We start from the raw sequence: 17738 nt of genomic DNA on the forward strand, positions 1-17738 counted from the left end.
ACCTATCTTCATGTACCAATATGGAATACTGTCAAGGCACATTACTGAATCAAAGAAAGAAATGCATGAATGATACATAAAATGTGACCCCATTTGTGTAAATAAATAAAATACAAAAATAGCACTTTAAATTTTTTCTGGGTTCATACGTATGTATGAAAACACAAAGTCTGGGAGGTACATTCTAAACTTAACAGGTTGGCTCTGGAGAAGGAAATGGCAACCCACTCCAGTACTCTTGCCTAGAAAATTCCATGGATGGAGGAGCCTGGTGGGCTACAGTCCATGGGGTTGCAAAGAGTCGGACACGACTGAGCAACTTCACTCTGGGGATACAGAAATAATTGAAATAGGAGAGCAGGAGTATTTAAAACACCTGTAAGGTTTTGAAATTAACAGTTTTTAATATATTCATATTTTAATTCACAACAGAAAAAGGTGCTCCAAAACTGGAAATTCATACGTGTGTAAATTGTGGAAGATTTTAAATGTGGTGTGATTTTGACAATGTTTTAAATTTTAGTCACATTTTATTCTGATGAGAATTTTTATCAAGATGTTGAGCTTTTGTTTTTTGAAACTAGTCTGTCATAACATATAGTACATAATCATAGTATTTATTATCTAACACTACTGTGAGTGTGTAGACTTAAATTTACTGCTAAGAGAACAATTATTTGTAAAATAATATTAAATCCAGTATTAGCTGTCTATTTCAGACACTACTTGCAGAGATCTATGTTACAGTTTTTAAAGAATAACCCTCACGGTTGAAAGTAAATGTACTCTTTGTCTTGGTGCAGCTATTAGGGTTCTAATAAGCATGAGGTTATATTAAGGTGGTGGCAGCTGGAGGATAATATTGATTCCACTGGGAAACTTAGGTTTTCATAAACTTTTGGGAAAATAGTTTTCTTTGTACTGCTGAAGTTTCTTTTTGGTATAGTATCTTTCTAAAAGAAAAGCGTAAAGGAGAAATTGAAGCCTGTACCTTTCCTCAACTCACCAGCATTGTATTCATGAATACTGTGTATCTTCCAATGGACAGTGTGGAAGCTGTTCATTTTTCAACCTGAAGTAAAAATGCTTTCGAAAACCTTTTTAAAAACCTACATGTTTTGATTTTTTTAGACTATATTATTGTCTATAAAATTAAAGATCAGTTTTTCAAAAAATAATGGGAATTCCTGCACCTTCTTCTCAATTTTGCTATGAACCTAAAACTGTTCTAAAAAAATAACTCAGTTTTGAAACGCTGGAAAAGAGGGAGCCTACAAAGGACATCCTTTACTTCAAATACTAAACTTTCTGTTTCTTCCACCCTCGACTGGCCTTGATGTTTAAATCTTCCGGCTTGCCATCTCTCCATGTCTGAGAAGTTAACACCAAACCCCCTAATTCTACGCTCTAGCCTGAATCCTTCGCCCCAGACCAAGTCTGGCCACAGATCCCCTAGACTGGGCCAGAACCCCTGAGGGTGAAATGCCTAAGTCCTAAACAAATATGAGAGAATGAGTGTGAAGACGCCAGCTTCAAAGACAGGAATCAGGTGGCCTTGCTGGCCAGCAGCAATCTCAAAAGGGGAAAAGTACTTGAAGATCTGGAAGCACCTCTGCAGTGCTGGGGGATGAGGCTGGGGGACAGTCAGACAAAATCAAGGGATGCAGTGTGGGACAAGCTGAAGAGATCGTCAGCCCCACTCATGAAGATACGAAGCGCAGTGAGACAATATGGTGGAAACCACATTCACAGCAAAAGGAAGAGGGGAAGCTGCGTTCTATGAAGGGGCTGGGGCATGGTGGAAGGTTGTCTAGGCATATCTAGAGGAGTCACTGCAGATCAAAGCAGTAACTGCAGGAGGCACAGCGTGAAAGGTTAGAAAATTTCTGGAACAGCAGAAAGAGACCAGGGACTTGGCTCCTTCCTGAAAAGAAAGAAGGTTCTACAAATGAGGAGCAAGGACACTGAAATAAAGCCTTTCCTTCGTCAATGAGCCAAAGGCAGAGAAATCATGACAGATCTCTGGTGATTGTGCTCTTAACCTCCTGAGGATGAAAGACGATATATTTGGTCTACATGTTTTCCTGGCTACCCAAAGAGATGACACTGCCTAGGTCTTACCCAATAGCTGACTCACCGTCAATTAGTCTCTATCACAGCCTGCTGTGCCTCACGCATCACATAGTCACATACCGAATAGCTCTGAAAAGAAAACAATCTGGTGTGAGCTGTCAAAGTCCTCTCGGTACCTGACCTCACCCTCTGGGGTAGGTTTCATTTCAAAACTGAAAGGGACTGAAGGGCTGGGGAAATCCAAAGATCAACAGAGCCCAAGAACAGGTGGTTCCCAGGAGAAAAGGGTCCCATGCTGGAATTCAAAACAGAAACCAGACCGCTGATAAGGCAGTTAATGATGTCTGTCTCCAAGCCTTCAGATGCCATTTATACATTTCCCAGTATTTACAACAGAGAATGACCATGATAATCCTGCTGACAACTAAAAATATAATTCTCCAAATACTCAAAAAACTTCTTGGCTTTATTAAATTTTAGAGCTTCGGGATATCTCCAATAGCTGGGGTATTGGGGGGATTTCTTAATTCTGCAGTCATTCACATGGGCCACACAATAGTAACGAATTCTATCACCCCCTGTTATGTCTTCATCTTCTCATGAACCCTTGGAAAAACTCTTGTCCCACTAAAAAATCACCAATCAGTTCATGATGGCTCTCTCACTACAGCAATAGTCAATACAATGAAAGTGTACCTCATTAAAAGAGTCAGTTTATTTTCTTGAGATTCATTTTAACTACCTGAGTGACCCTTAGGTAAGTCACTTAACCTTTCTGGGCTCAGTTTCTTCATCTACAAAGTAAGGGCATTGGAAAGAGACATAAGGAAAGCAATAAAACTTCCCTTAACTGAGAAAAAACTTAGGTTTTTAAGTCTAAAAGGTTCATCAAGTGGCAAGCAGAGTTTCTTTTTTTTAATATCATATCTAAATCTATCATGATAAAACACTAAGCATGAAGAAAAAACTTAACAAACTTTCAAAGACAAGTGGCTATTACTTACAAAGGGAAAAGAATCCTATTGACACTGGACTTTTAATCTTAGTCACTAGAAATTAGACAATAGAAAGCTATATACTGCGTAGTGTGTGTGCTCAGTTACTCAGTCTTATCCAACCCTTTGCGACCCATTGTACTGTAGCCCACCATGCTCCTTTGCACATGGAATTTTCCAGGCAAGAATACTGTAGTGGCTTGCCACTTCCTACTCCAGGGCATATTCCTGACCCAAAAGTCGAACCCATGTCTCTTGCATCTCCTGCATTGGCAGGCAGATTCCTTACCACTGCACCATCTGGGAAGCCACACTTCGTAGAGACTAGGACTACTATTCAAGAATCTTAAACCTAGCTGACATCATTCACACATGAAGATACAAGATACACACACACAAAGTAAATAAATAAATGGACCCTGAAAGTGGCATCTAAGCCCCTTTTCTTAAAAAAAAAAAAAAATCACTCAAAGTGTCCTAGTCAAATTAATATTTAAGGAACTTCTTCCCTGGTGGTCCAGAGGTTAAGACTCTGTGCTTCCACTGCAGGGGGCACAGATTTGATCCCTGATACAGGAATGCTGCGGAGCGCAGCCTTCCCCCCTCCAATTAATATTTAAAATTGAATCAAAGCTGAGAAAGACAAAGAATACGTGAGACATGTTTCTCCTCCCCCCAAGAAAAACCATTTAATGAAATTTACTAGGTGACTTCAGACAGTGTTTCCAAGTACAAAGAGAAACTGTCCTATTCACAACCCTCCCTGACAGTCGGGTTTGTGAGTTGCTCATCACCTAGTGGCCTGACGAAGTAAATGCAGTTTCATCAAGTGCCCGGATAAACTTCCCGACATTTTGTGATCTCTGGCAGTGTATATGGGGGCTACAGCCTGATGGCCTAGAGATTCTGAGCAGAGAACTGCAAATCTGCCAGACTCGCAGCGAATTGAACAGATTCAGTTCACTATCCATTCGTTCTCCAAGAATGTGGGAACGGCCCACATTTTGTGCTAACTCACAAGTGCAAGGCTGCACTTGCAAACAGTGAGAGAGACAGATCGCTTTTGTGCTGACCAATCTGAACTGCAAGCTTAGATGCTATGAGAAAACTGCAAATATTCCTTATAAATAGGAAGAGTGTCTTCAAACATTCTCACAATTGGATATGGAAGATACAGGCTATAACCGATGAGAACAGATCGCAATTAGATTTCAATTCAAAACAAGAAATAATTTTCTATCGAAAAGAGCTACTCAACAATATAATGGAAGAAACCATAAACAAAATGAAAAGATAATCTACAGAATGGGAGAAAATATTTGCAAATAACACACTTGACAAGGGCTTTATTGGCAAAATACACAAACAGCTCACACAACTCAATAACAAAAAATCAAACAACCCAATCAAAAAATGGGCAGACCTAAACAGACATTTGTCCAAAGAAAACATACAGATGGCCAATAGGCACATGAAAAGATGTTCAACACTGCTAATTATTAGAGAAATACTCTTTGCGACCCCATGGACTATACAGTCCACGGAATTCTCCAGGCCAGAACACTGGAGTGAGTAGCCTTTCCCTTCTCCAGGGGATCTTCCCAACCCAGGGATCAAACCCAGGTCTCCCACATTGCAGGCGGATTCTTTATCAGCTGAGCCACAAGGGAAGCCCAAATATTAGAGAAATACAAATCAGAATTACAATGAAGGGACTTCCCTGGTGGTCCAGCGGTTAAGAATCTGCCTTGCTATGCAGGAGACACGAGTTCAATCCCTGGTTGGAGAACTAAAATCCCACATGCCCCAGAGAAACTAAGTCTGTGTGCTGCAACTAGAAAGCCTGTGAGCCACGACTACTGAGCCCACACACCACAACCAGAAGAGTCCACACACTGCACCAAACGATCCCACATGACAAAACAAAGATCACGTGTGCCGCAACTACGACCCAGGGCGGCCAAATAAATAAACGCTTTTACTTAAAAACTACGATGAAGAATTACCTCACATGGGTCAGAATGTGCCATCACTAAAAAGGTCTACAAATAACAAATGCTGGAGAGGGTATGGAGAAAAGGGAAACTTCCTACACTGTGAATGGGAATGTAAATTGGTGCAGCCACAATGGAAACAACTGGAGGTTCCTTAAAAAACTACAGAGTTGCCATATTATTCAGCAATCCTACTAGTGGACATATATTCAGAGAAAACTCTAATTCAAAAGTATACAGGCAACTGAGTTCCAGCTGAAGGGAATAAGGTTAAGTAAGAAGGTCTCTATACCATGGCTCATACAAAGCAGACAGCCTGCAAATTCACTTGTGGTAAAGCACTAAGGAACCAACTGGCTACAAAAGCCTCACACAAAGAGTATGCCCTCTATTGCAAGGGTGAAGAAATCTCATCATTACAGGCCTGGTATTGCAGCACTCCATAAAATTAGAATTATCAGAAGTCCACTGAATTCCTGATTCACCAACTTTCCTTCCAGTGTGGGAAGTTGCTCGGGACTTCAAAACAGATTTGCACTTCTAGAGTGCAGCTACTGGTCCTTCGAAAGAGGCAAGTGAAATCTATCTGTGGTCAGCTGTTTTGAAGACACCAACCTGTGTGTTATCCGTGCCAAACATGCAACAATTATGCCAAGTGACATCCAGCTAGCACGCCACATACATGGAAAACATGCTTAAGAATCCACTCTGATGGGAAATATTTCATTCTTTAAAAATATTTTTTTCTCTTCTTCCTATTATTGGAAGTTCTGAACATTAGATTTTTTTTTCCCTATAGGGTCAAAACATACCTAAATATATGTTTGCATATGGAAAAACAGAATACAGAAATCAGGTATTGGCAGTTGTTCCATTTTCATTTGTGTGTGAATTTTTAATACAAATGCAGGGACATAACGGCATTAAAGCAAGTCAAAATGTTTCAGTGAACAAGTTTCAGCAGTTCAACTTTATAGCAATTATAAATAAACCTGTTAAATTTCTCTGGACAATGAAAAAAATAAAAGATACAGGCACCTCAATGTTCACAGCAGTACTCTGTACAATAGCCAAGACATGGAAACAACCTAAATGGCCATCAATAGATGCATATATGTAAGCAACATATATACACAATGAAATATTACTCAGTCATCAAAAATAACAAAATAATGCTATTTGCAGCAACATGGATGGACCTGGAGACTATCGTACTAAGTGAAGTCAGAAAGAAAAAGATAAATACTACATGATATCACTTACATGTGGAATCTAAAATAGATACCAACGAATTTATTCACAAAACAAGAACAGACTCACAGACATAGAAAACAAACTTATAGTTACCGAAAGAGAAAACGGGTACAGGAGGGATAAATAAAGAGTTTGGGACTAGCAGACACAAACAAGTATATATAAAACAGATAAACAATATGGTCCTACTGTATAGCGTAGGACATACTCAATATCCTGTAATAACTAATGGAAAATTAAAAAAATATATACACACACACACATATATATAATTAGATTCCTTGAGAAGTGATGAGCTTCCCAGCAACGGAACTATTCAAAAATAGTTTAAATGATCATATCTGTCATGGGACTATAGAAAGCAATCCTGTAACTGAATGGGAGACTGGAGAGAAGGAGACTGACTATATTACCTCAAAGACCCTTTCCAATGCCAAGAGTCTATCATTCTAAATAAAGCAAATAAATAAAACAAAAACCACTAATAAACAACTAAAGAATTTTTCTTTTGCATTTTTTTTCAAGCTCCGACCGACCAAGAAGCCAGTTCAATTTCATGGATGCGGTACCACTTTTCACTTAAGTAAAAGTGGACAAATTATTTAACTCTATTTACTTCACTCTTATTGTCTATAAATTTAGAACCCAAATAATAGTACCCATCTCATAAGATTACTAAGAAGATTAAATAATACCATACTTTATAAAGCACTTAAAACTGCCTAACGTAGAAACTGTATGAAACTAGCAGCTAGCTGTGGGGAGTGGGGGTGGGGGGTGGAAAGTGAAACCTAAATGTGCTGCTTGTTTTAGTTATCTGCTCCCCACTCTCAACCAAAGAATTCCTGCTTGTCGCTGGCCAGAGGCTAAGTTCCCTTGGCAACCAGCCTCAAAAAAGGAGCTCCGATCTACCTTCCTCAGAAAGGCAGCTCATTCTTTGCCCTGAAATCTAGCATCTCCATTTGGACGAAGCAAACTCCCTCAAATCTCACAGATACCAATGTGCCAAATCGAGGAGCTGAGCAAGCATTACCCTCCTCACTCCATACGACCGACCACAGAACATCAGAGCTAGAAGGACTATCTCACAGACCATCCAGAGAGACTCCTGTGTTTAATAAATGCGGACAACAGGCTGAGAAAAGTAAAGTTCTAGATGTGGCAAGCTGACGACAGAGTCAAGACAAGATCCCAGGTCTCTCTATTCTTAGTCTAGTAGTTAAAATTGCCCCATTTTTCAGTAGGACTGGCCCTACTAAGTCCCGCACTACTGATCCATACTACGTACTTTACACAGGTAAAAGAGGAATAGAAGCAGTAGAGTGTAGAGGTTGGGAGCAGGGGCTCCCGAGCCAGAATGCTTACTCAAATCCCAGCTCTACCACTTACTGTGTGACCTTAAGCAAGTTTCCTAATTTCTCTGTTTCTATAAAATAGGGATAAGGGTTACAGCAAAGATTAGATAAGGCTATTTTAACAGTAAGAATCCACCTGCCAATGAAGGGGACACAGGTTCAATTCCTGGTACAGAAAGATCACACATGCCATGTACAACTAAGCCCAGGAGCCACAATTACTGAGCCTGTGTGCCACAACTACTAAAGCCCGCACCCCTAGAGCCTGTGCTCCGAAACAAGAGAAGTCAGCACAGTGAGAAGCCCTCACACCCTGACCAAGAGGAGGCCCCACTTGCTCCAGCTACAAACGGCCCACACAGAGCAGCAGAGATGTAGTACAGCCAAAAGTAAGTGAACGTTATTTTTAAAAGTTGTCTGTTTTTAAACACAAAAACAATATATTGAAGCCTTTGTTTTTAAAAATAAAATCTCCACTACTCTCATTAGAAAAGAAGCATATGCTTATTAAGTTTTTCAAAATAAAGCACAGATAAACAGTATTTACTTTTTAAAACAATTGTTCCCTAGGTCCTTCCCCTTTCCACTTTCCTGTCCTCAAAACTAGTATATTATTTAGTCACTTAATCCTCACAAGAAGTAAGATTAGTGTCATTTATCATTATCTCCATTTGACAGGCAGAGAAACTGAGGTTCAGAGAGGTTCACAACCACATAGCTAGTGTCTGGCCAAGGCCTCTGGAGAAGAATTTTCAGACATGCAGGAAGGCAAAGATAGTAAACTCCTTCTCTAATCCTGAGAGGAAGTGGTTATGATAAAAGGTTCCTAGAAGGTACCTAAAAAGAACCAAGACTGATTAATAGGATTTTTAAGAAACTCTTGCTCTAACAAGGCAAGATCAAAGAGACATTGTAACCCCAAAAACCAGTCATGCAGTGAGGTATAATCAATCCTACCCTCCCCAAAACAGTGCAAATTATTGATCAGCCTAACAAAGCAGGCTCTGAAGATAACCATATCACTGCACACCCATTCTTACCACCCCAATTCTAAAATGATATATCATTTTATCCCACTAGAAAGCACAGTTCAAAATAAGTATTTTTTAGAGTGAGCAATTTGAGGCAGGAACAATGTCTTGTTCATACAGATCTTCCCCTCATTATCTGGTACACAACCTTCTACTAATATTTATTCAATACATTTCTGTTTAAAAATGAATAAATTTATTCAACTGCTATGTGCTAGCTACTGTTCTAGAAGGTGGGAATACAGCAAAGAACAAAAAAAGTGGGTGAAATTTACATCCTGTTCATGGGTGGCAAATATTAAACTATAGAAGAGAGTTCCTAAAACAGTGCCTGGCACACAGTAGGTAGCATTCAAAATATCCAAATAATGAATGCATGAACAGTATATCAAACAGAAATAAGTTTCTAAGGAGGAAAACAAAGCAGGAAAGGAAACAAGAAAGGCAGAGAGTAGAGATGGTTTTTACTATAGATAAGATGGCCAAGGAAAGCTTCATAGATTAGGTGACAGTTGAGCAGGAACCTGAAGGAGGCAAGGGAGGAAGCCATATGACATCTGGAAAAAGTGTTCCAGAAAAAGAAACTACCATGGTCTCACGCCTTGGCTTGCTGGAGCAACTGCAAAGAGACCAGTATGGCCAGAGCACAAGGGGAGAGTGGTAGAAGACGAAGTCAGGGCAGCTGGGAGAGGTGATACTGAAGATCCCACACGACCATGTAGAGCACTTTAAGGACTTTAGTGTTTATTCTGGGTGGGACTCAGTGGACAGTATTCAGCAGAGGAGTGGCATGATTTGATATACACTTAACAAAATTACTCTGGTCACTGTTAAGATTAGACTGGGGGACCGAGAGCAAAAGGAGGAAGACTATATTCCAGTAGTAACAGGGAAGGGGGTGAGAAGTGTTCAAACTCTGGATGTATTTTAAGGTAAAGCTCATAGGACCTGTTGGTGGACTGGATGATGAAAGAAAGAGAAAAAACAGAGTCAAGAGGGATGTCCCTCGTGGTCCAGTAGTTAAGACACCATGCTTCCACTGCAGGCGTGTGGGTTCAATCCCTGGTTGGAGAACTAAGATCCTGCATGCCATGTGACACAGCTCCCCCAGAAAGGGGGGGAAAAAAGAATAGAGTCAAGGAAGAGTCCTCTATAAAACTGAAACTGAGGTGAGGAGAAACTGACATAGGTACAGGTTTGAGAGGAGAAGTTCCAGGGTTAATGTTTTGAATACGCTAAGTTCAAGAAGGACTTCCCTGGTGGCTCAGATGGTAAAGTGTCTAGCTATAATGCGGTAGACCCAGGTTCAATCCCTGGGTTGGGAAGATCCCTTGGAGAAGGAAATGGCAACCCACTCCAGTGTTCTTGCCTGGAGAATCCCATGGATAGAGGAGCCTGGTGGGCTACAGTCCATGGGGTGGCAAAGAGTCGGACACTACTGAGCGACTTCACTTCAAGTTCAAGAAGCTATTATCCTGTAGGCAGCTGACATTAGACTCTTTGAGTTCACAGAAAGATATTCAAGCTAGTAATATATACTTTATAATTCTCAAGGTATAAACGGTATTTAAATTCCTAAAAGACAGAACCTAGGAAATGAGTGTACACAGAGGAGGGATCCAAGGAGTGATGTGAGTACTTCATCATTGGAGGCTGATGAGATGAGAAGAAATCAGCCCAAAAGTGTGTGAATGTGTGTGTGGTGGGGGGGTGGGAGGGCGATGTTGCATAGGAATTTGAGAAGAAGGGGCTAGAGAGGTAGAAAGAGAACCAAGGGAGTGGCATCCTAAGAGCAAAATGAAACTAGTGAGGAAGGAGGGTCAAACACTGCTGAGAGATTAAGAGAACTGAGAAATGACCACGGACATACGTACTATATTCTAAGCATTCTTCTCTAAACCACACATAACATGTTTTGTTTTTTTTTCTTTTAATCTATGTTAAATCCCAGTATTGTGCAATGAATTCACATAAGGTTTCTATTTAATGCAGCTTTATCCACATCTCAAAAAACTCTTATATGCTCTTAGTATGGACACCACAAACTTTACACAGTGAATAATGGTGAATAAATGTTTTATCTGGTTGAAGTAACTGTCTCTCTGAAACAATGTCCTTAACCAAGTCTTGCTTGTGCTCAGTAGGTGTTATCAGACAAATGAGCTACTCAAACAAATTTCTTTTGTTCTGCCATAAGTAGCAATTATTCCTGAACTCATTTCTCTACTTTCTACCCCAAACATCCTAAGCAGCTAAACAAAGACCCTAAATGTCCACACACTCCCCTTTAAAAAACAAAAGAAAACAGAAATCCAAAAGCTGGATGAGAAAGGGATATGCTGTCCATTGCAGCTGCTTTCTTTTACTGTACAAAGAGTTAATCATTATTTGCTAATTCAAAAGCTCTGCTTTACCTACATTTTGTCCTTAAAATCTCTGGATAGGAAATGTGACTTCTAGTGTCTTCATCTTAAAAGAGAATTATTACTACAAAATAAAAAATTTTAACTGTGCTCTATGAACACAGACAAGGCTCAGTATCTACATTTCTGAAACAGCAGAACAATAATTACCACAAACTGAATCATGCAAATATCTTTCATGTCTCTGTGAAATGGTTACACTTCTGAATGGACTGAGCTCTATGCCTTTGGGCTCTTGCTCCGTCTGCCCGGAATACCATTCCCTGCCCTTCACTATGCAATTTACCAACTTGGGACTCAGAGTGAATGACAACTTCTCCAAGCTGCCTTCCCAAATTCCCTCTCCAAGGCTTGAATCAAGGGCCTCCTCTGAACACCATAGCTTGGTAAGCACCAAAGCTTACTCATATCCCAATACTTTAAGACATTACACTGTGAATCTGTTTACCCATCTGTCTACCTCTTCAAACCATAAACATCCTGAGGGCAGGGACAATATCTCATTCATTTTTATAGCCTCAGTGTTTGGGACATATCAAGCAATCAGTAAGTATCTGCCTAATGAAAGAACATGAAATTTTACCTCAAATACGTTACATGATTTTGTAGCACGTTTCCTTAGTAACCCAGGTGAACTGAGGCTAATGTTAAAATTACTGGCACCTATATGGTGCAGCAGCCCTACTCCTGGGCATATAACTGGACAAAAGTGTGATCTGAAGAGACAGATACATCCCTAACTTCTCAGCAGTGCTATTCACAATAGCCAAAACATGTAATCAACCTACATGTCCACTGACAGCTGAATGGATAAAGAACAGTTGGTACACATATACAGTGGAATATTACTCAGCCATAATGAAATAATGCCATTTGCAACATGGATGGACTTAGATTATCATACAAGTGAAGTAAGTCAGAAGGAGAAACACAAACACAATACGACATCACTTATATGTGGAATTTAAAATATGACAAAAATAAACCTATCTACAAAACATAAACAGACTCACAGGCACAGTAGACAGACTTGTGGTTGTCAAGAGGGAGGCAGGATAGGCGAGAGATGAATTAAAGAGTTAGGGGTTCACAGATGCAAACTATTATATACAGAATGGATAAACAAGGTCCTACTATATAGCCCAGGGAACTATATTTAATATCCAGTGATAAGCCATAATAGAAAAGAAAAGAATAAAAAAAGAATACACATATATATATATAACAGTTTCTTACTGACACAGCATTGTAAATCAACTGTATTTCAATAAAATAATATAAAATATAAAATTACCAGCATCTAATCACATTCCCAACTGATAGCAGCAACAGAGTAACTTCCCCTACCTGACACTGGAAACAGAGAATAAGAAAAGATCAACTGATGAAGAGTTATACTAGCTGCTCTTCCTTGATTCGTCCCACACCACAGGAGAGGTTAACAGACCTCTGGATCGCTCTTCTCACCTCCTTTCCACTGATTCTGTATCCTTCTCTTTTCTCTGCCCTATTCTTTTCTCTCTTTCTTTCTCCTACCTTTTTTCCTTCCTCCTATCCTACACTTCGTATTTGCATTCGTTCTCATTTCCCCTTTAACTTTTCTCTGCACTCTGGTCTCCAGGCTGCATTTCGGTTAGAGTGACCCTGGGGAATCCTTGGGCAATGTTTTGTCCAATTGGAAGAACTTAGGCCAATTCTGGTCACTTCTGTAAATCTGCACACTGACAAGATTTCTCCTATTTCTGAGGAAACCAAGCAGATTCCCTAATACCAATGTAGGATTACCGGCATATGAGGTCAAATTGTTACTACCCACAGTGGGTAAGACAAGTTTCTAAACTGGACTGTATAGTATCCTGAAAAGTAACGAGAAAGGCCTTCTTAATTTACAGTAATTTTAAATAAAAGAGAAACGGAAAGCTAAATATGAAGGAGAAAGAGAAAAAGAAGCCATGTTTTGGGGGAAAATGCTGTGTGTTGACAGGGCAAATATTAAAAGATACAGAATGGCTGCTGGACCAGGAAGGTTGGGGAGAGGGGAAAAAAAAGTGGTCCCTGCCCCAAGAGAACTTAAGTCTTATTCCCACCACTTCCCAAATCCACAAATGTAAACATTAGAGAACCAGAGAGAGGAGAGCCTCCTGAACCAAAAGTATCAGGAACCTAACATAAACAAATTGGATGTTCTGGGACAGAAAAATAATGACTGGATAGAAAACATTTTGAATTTAAGACAAAGTTATCCCATGTGTTAAAGTCAGTGACACAGTATGAGAAGCCAAGAAAAGGAATAATCCACAATTTGGAGTCAAGATTCCCAGGTGAGGTCCTAACAAGCTGTGTAACCTTGGGCAAGTCGCTTGACTACTGTGATCCAAAGATGGGTCTTTCACTGGCAAAAGTGACTGTGATGATTAAATAACACTTTGAAAAGTTTTATATAACGTATCTATGTGAGGTCAAAGGAAGTAAAAATTCTATGTTTCAATTTCCAAAGCGAAAGCCTGACTCACCTTGCCAACCTTGTTAAACCCTTTAACCAATCTGGAAGAGTCATGTGAGGCTCCAGGGGTGGGGTGGTGACTATTTAGTCAGTTACTCTGTATCTCAGTGGCTTCATCTGTAAAATGGGAGGTGTGGAATTCATTCACATATCCACAAGATAGTGCAGGTCTGAGGAAGAAAGTGGAGAATTTACTGTACATGAGTAAAACATTTACACAACCCTCCCTCCCAGGAATAAATAACCCAGATCATCTAGACAGAAGGGGCCTTAGAGAGCATTTACTCTCCTGTTTTACAGATGGGAAAACTGAGGCTCAGATAAATGAACTTGATTATAGAAGTCTAAAAGCTAGCCAGTGGCAGAGCTGGAGCTAGGGGCCAGAGCCACCAATTCCCATGTCCAGTGCCCTCTTTGCCTGATCTCAGGGTCACGTAAAACACCTGAGGCCCTTACAACACATTACCAACAGCAAGACGCTACAATTTCATCAACAGCGAAATGTGGCCTACCCAAGGGAAGGGCTATAAGACTCTGAAGAGGTCGGTGCTGAGAGCTGGGAAAGGGAAGGCTTTGTTGGGAAGGTGACTAAAGTCCCAGACATATTCAGACATAAAGAGATTAAATAAATACATCTGGAAGAAAACATTTATGACTTTCCTGGTGGCTCAGACGGTAATGCGTCTGCCTACAATGCAGGAGACCTGGGTTCAATCCCTGAGTCGCAAAGATCTCCTGGAGAAGAAAATGGCAACCAACTCCAGTATTCTTGCCTGGAAAATCCCATGGACAGAGGAACCTGGTAGGTTACAGTCCATGGGATCACAAAGAGTCGGACATGACTGAGCAATTTCACTATGCAGTCTTGGGAAAAAAGACCCAGGGGATAAAATTTTCTTTAGAGAAAAGAAACAGGTGGCAGAGGACCAGAATGCTTTGAATCACGTTAGTGTTTTTTTTTTTTTAGGATAATTCTTGATTATAATTACTTTGTAAATTGTAATTTACTCCGTTTGTTGTCTCCTAAGTTTTAACAAGGTTTTCACCTCTTTAGTTTGACGTGCATCTCCTTCTTTAAAAAATAGAGAACAGAAATTACCAAAGTACACTGCATGTAGTATGAGTAAGTAGTTTTTGCAATATTTTCATTTCTTCATATAAGTGTGTATATGTTTCAGTTATTATGTAAAACATATTTTTCATAGTAGTTTGCTTTTAAAAATGTAAGAACCACTGAAATAACAAAATAAAAGTTCAAATAGTGCCCAGCACACAGTAAGCACTTAGTGCTATGACTGTCATTGTTACTGTTATGTGCCTATCTATTAAAGCTGTCTGTGAGACTCTCTAGGGTAATGTGAAGGCCCTGTGGAGAGTCTAATACACAAGATCAGTTTAAGTGAAAAGAAGTAAAAAGCCCTTCTCTCCACCAATACAACACAGCCCTATTTAGGCACATATTTGTTGCTTGGTCCACAAGTTGTTACAATGAACTGAAAAGTCCACAGACCGCAATTTATCTAACACTGTCACACTCAGTCAGTATCTGTGAAGAAATGGAGGCCTGGCGCCAGAGTTAAGTTTATTTATTTTCACCTGGGTGGAGGTTGGGGTGGGGAAGGAGGAAGTCATGCCCATGTGTAGCTGAAGGAAGCAAATGAGTCATACAGAGAAACTGCTCCCACAGAGCCAGGTAAGTTCAAATGTGCCACAGAGCAGGCCGGACTGACAAATACTTGAGCCTTCATGCAGGGCTGAATCACTTCCTTCTCTCTAGCCTCATCCAGACACATTTAAAGAAAAAAAAAAAAAAGGCATCTGAGCCCCTTACAGGCATAGCTCACACCAGGAAAAACTGGGAATTCCCAAACAGATACATACAGGGGATGACTATGCATCAAGAAGTTACCTGAGGGATTCCTTTAAATGAACCTAAACGTCCAAATAGTATTTAAACTCTAAAACCCTGACTTAGAAAAAAATTTGAAAATGTGCTCACCAATAAGTTTATCAGAAGGTCTGGAATCCATCCTGGATACTGTGTGACCTTCAATCAGTCACTTCATCTCTCTGGGCCTAAATGAATTCATCTGTTAAAAAAAAGAGAGAACACGTACTTCAGAGACTCATCGTAAAAATTAAAAACAGTATGCAGTAAAACTGCTAGCCGAGGATCTAGCACTGGTAGATGCGCAAGGAACGTCCTTCCCTTCTAGTCTACAAGTTAACAGTTGAGGTAAACTGAGGTTCACTGGCCAAGCCGGCCTATGAAAAAGGTCATAGGTAACCTAGACGCTTCATGGAAATTGCTTTTAAAAAAGGAATTTTATAATACCATTTATTTCTCTCTCCAGCACAACAGCCTATCTTATAAGTCTGGGAAAGCAGTAATTTCTCATCTCATTCCTTAGTGATTGCTAAATGTTTTGGTACTGTGCCCCCACTTATCCATTCATTATTAAACGTAACGAGCTAGGGACTGGATATGATGCCTACTTTCTACAATTAATCGCGGTCCTGTTGCAAATTAATGAGATATGTATTAAAATTCGCCCGCTGATGGAACTTCCCTGGTGGTCCAGTGGCTAAGACTCTGCTCATAATGTAGGGGGCCCCAGGTTCCAGCCCTGGTCAGGGAAATGAGTCCACATGCTGCAACTAAAAGATCCTGTATGCTGCAATGAAGACTGAAGATCCCACATGGCGCAATTACGACCTGGAGCGGCCAAATAAGTATTAAAAAACAAAAAAATTCCCCGCTGAGGTTGGGACCAGGCTACGCGATTTCAACCTACTCTGGTCACAGCACTCGTTGCGTGGAGAAGGCCCCATACCGTGGGTGGGGTGGGAGAGGGGCGCATTCTAAAGTTTTCAGGGCGACCCCAATTTCTCGTTGGCGACGAATCCAGGACACGTGTCGCCATTTTGTGTTCAGCAAATATGGCGGCCACCCCCGCGGGGAAGGGGGCGGGGGACTGAGGGACCGCCACGTTAGCCGCTTTCCCTAAGGGATCCTAAAGCACACCGCGCACTCGGCCTATTCTGTCAGGCTCAACCGAAGGAAAAGGGAACCTGCAGAAATCACAACTGGCGCACCAACGGCCCCAGCGACCTTTTATTAGCGGGAGGGCCGCTCGGCTCCACACCGTCAGGAAAGGTCCTCCAAGATGGCGGGCCCAGCTGGGGGCCGCCCCCGGACAGCGCGGGCGCGATGGCTGCGCTGAGCAGGGAAGGTGCCGAAAAGCAGCAGCGGGAGCGTAACCATCGCGGGGGAAACCGCAGGAACCCCCCCAAGAGCCCGGATAAATGCACGCCATTGTCTTAAACGTGTGACGAGGCGGTAGCGACTAAAACGACACCAGCGTAGGAGGTGGGGTTTCTGCGGGCTTAACGAAGAGTTGCAAAATGCAGACAAAGCATTATGTAAATGGACGCCATTCTCTTTATGGCCCCGTTTCTAGCACTTCCCAGAAACCATCAGCACAGCCGCGACTCTGATGGCGGCGGCGCGGGATGATTTTGGTCTTTCTCCCCACCGGCTGCCGCCACAGGGCCGGGGCGGGGGTGGGGACTGGTGCGGGGCGCCCGGACGCTGAGGACGAAGGGGCCCCACGTGCCCGTCCAAGCGGGCGCCCGCCCCAAAGGCTTCGTCTCGCCTCCCCTCCCCCCCGGAAGACCGCGGCTGCCCCTCCCGTCCTCCCCACACCCTTGCGCATGCGCTCTGATCTCCTCACGCGCACGTTTTAAACCCGCGGCGTCCTAGCAGCCGCCTGCAGTTACGGCCAGGGCTGCCCGTGTCGCTCCTCACTCAAACCGCTTTTGTACGGCGCGAAATAATGTGTCGCTCCCAAGCACAACACTGCCATTTCCAAACGTCTGCCGGCGCCTTCTGGGGTTAATAAAATACGTGTTCGTCTTAAAATTTTGCCGGAATCACAGCTTCTGCCCAGCGGTGCTTTATTTTCAATGCTAGCCTATTTAGAGAATTTTTGAAAAACTACTCTATTGGGGTTGGCGCAATCTTGTGACCTAAAAAGGATGGGTCCTCATTTTTTTTTCAAGGGGTCCTGCGCAGCAAGCACTTCCGGGGTCAGAGGGTACGCGGGGTTG

General features: G+C 41.6%; 1 long non-coding RNA gene across 8 annotated transcripts in view; it reads right to left on the reverse strand.

The window, feature by feature from the left end:
* Nucleotides 1–17279, reverse strand: part of LOC102188412 — a 60532-nt gene extending 43253 nt beyond the window's left edge. For 5 of the 8 annotated variants that reach the window (XR_001296279.2, XR_001296286.2, XR_001296280.2 and 2 more), the window contains exons 1-4: nt 16741–17279; nt 15628–15718; nt 13639–13798; nt 2138–2202 (exon numbers count right to left, since the gene is read on the reverse strand). This is a non-coding gene — a long non-coding RNA (uncharacterized LOC102188412). Of the gene's footprint in view, nt 1–2137; nt 2203–13638; nt 13799–15627; nt 15719–16423; nt 16707–16740 lie in introns of those variants that run through there. The other 3 variants (XR_001296283.2, XR_001296281.2, XR_001296282.2) reach the window with 3 other exon arrangements.

Source organism: Capra hircus, chromosome 11 (assembly GCF_001704415.2).
Source record: "Capra hircus breed San Clemente chromosome 11, ASM170441v1, whole genome shotgun sequence".
Taxonomy (NCBI): Eukaryota; Metazoa; Chordata; class Mammalia; order Artiodactyla; family Bovidae; genus Capra; species Capra hircus.